The sequence below is a fragment of the Arachis hypogaea genome, chromosome 15 (assembly GCF_003086295.3).
Source record: "Arachis hypogaea cultivar Tifrunner chromosome 15, arahy.Tifrunner.gnm2.J5K5, whole genome shotgun sequence".
Classification (NCBI taxonomy): Eukaryota; Viridiplantae; Streptophyta; class Magnoliopsida; order Fabales; family Fabaceae; genus Arachis; species Arachis hypogaea.
In genome coordinates, this window is record NC_092050.1 from 21434047 (window position 1) to 21436155 (window position 2109).

The 2109-nt window shown below is 37.2% G+C and overlaps 1 pseudogene; it reads left to right on the plus strand.

Moving 5' to 3' along the window:
- Positions 1-20: 20 nt before the first annotated feature.
- LOC140179151 (serine/threonine-protein kinase TOR-like) lies at positions 21-1574 on the plus strand (annotated as a pseudogene).
- The last annotated feature ends 535 nt before the right edge of the window (positions 1575-2109 follow it).

Sequence of the window (2109 nt, forward strand, 5' to 3'; positions counted from 1 at the left end):
CAAGGATGCTTGTGAAAGCCATGGAAGTCAGCGGTATTGAGGGAAACTTCCGCTCACTTGTGAAAATGTGATGCAAGTTTTGCGAACAAATAAGGATAGTTTATGCCATGATGGAGGTATGGATACTTGGATGAGCAATTACTGTATCTTCACAACTTAATTTAAAAAAATAAAAATATATTTGACGACTTGGAGTTGTACTTGTAAGTACTGGTTCAAGCTGCCCGTTCTGGAGTACAAGTGTTGCATCTTTTATGCTTATGTGGGTTTTACTGTCTAGGTTGTTAATTTACTAACATAATATAGTAAAATTTGTTTGGATGGAAACATAAGGAATTTGTGGAGTATTCATGTGTGGACCATAGTGATGAGTGATCAATTAAGGCTTTGAGCTTTACGTGAAAGATCATAAAGTTGATGATTTGCTCTTCCTGCATTCAGGCTTTTGTACCACGATCCTCTCATAAATTGGCGTCTTTTCAACTTCAATGAAGTTCCACAAATGTCCATGCTTACAAGCAATCATGTGCCTCCTGTTGTAAATGCTGAAGAATCTGCCCCAACTAGAGAGCTTGCCCATCCTCAGCGTGGTGCACGGGAAAGGGAACTTCTTCAGGTAACTAAAGACTCCGCAGAGATTTATTTTGTTGCTTCTTGATTAATGTTGCTTATTACATGTACGTACACTTATAGGCTGTTAATCAACTGGAGATGCCAATGAGGTCTGAATGAGCGTGCTGTGGTTGTCATGGCTCGCATGAGCATAAGCTTACAGGACGTGATTTTTCAACCAGTTCAGCGGTATTGAACAGCTCTCTCAGCATGCCATGGAACATAGCAGCTTAATTTCAGGGACACACGTGAAGTAGATCATGCTTTATCCGTGAAATTGCAAGTTCAAAAGTTAATTGTGCAGGCTACCTCACATGAAAATTTGTGCCAAATTATGTTGGGTATGATCTCTGACTCCTTTAATTTTCACTGTATAAATATACTACTAATACAAGGCAAACTTTTAATGTGTCCGAAATTTGGCAACCGCTATGGTGTATGGCCAGTTATGAGAAATTTAAGAATGAGTGCTCCTCTTCGATCGTAAATTTGGATTGCTGTTGGGTTGTGATCAATTGGCTGCACATTCATTTTCCTCTCCTTTATTATTATTATTATTATTAGGAGAAAATATTTTTAACCTGATGTGATGTGATAATGTAAGTTCATAATGAAATAATTTTGATGGTTTCAGTGAATAGTAGCTTATAAATTTAATGTTTTTTCTTAATGTTTTCAGGTGGTGCCCTTTCTGGTGAATCTCATGGAGCAGTAAATATTGTATATAACCTGTATATAGTGAAGACTCCCGTGGATATTGCGAGATCCGGTTCCTCCCTCGTATTTATTATGATATACACAGCAACTTGTTCAGTCCCTGTACTGTTGACCCCGTTCGACCGGGTCTCTGTATATTTTTGGAATACGATTGTAGTATGGTATTTTAACATTATGTGGGCTTCTTATTTTAGATGAAAACATCAAACACGAACAATGATAAACAGCAATTAGTCGCTTTATAGCTCTGTTACGGTATGATTGTAAATAAGATGAACCAAAGACTACATTAACGTGAATATAGAATTTTACAGAGATTAGGAAGCTTATTCTGCTGCCCAGGTTTTTCTTTGTTTGAATTAAATAATAAATGGTTTGTTTGTCATACATCAACTGCACACATGCGAAATAGGGTTTGCGATCGTACTTTTGCAATACGGTGTGATGATTTGTTTCTTGGAGCACAGTACTTGCATCTATGTTAATAACTTAATATGTTATACAGTAGGACAGTTCTGCGTCCGAATTTGTTCTTTTCCTTGCGCTTTAATGTAAAATTTAGGTGAATACTTGTGTTGTTGCGGTGGAATATATTGTGGCGGGTTGATAAGATTAGATTTATATTCGCAAGCTTTAGTCATCACACGCAATCAACAGTGACTGGAGCATATCGATCATTGGGGAGATGTGCGCTGCAGATCCCAATGGTATTGATATTTTAGTCGAGATGTTTCTTAGAAGATCATGTTTCAAAAAATTTAAATATCAACGGGAATGGGT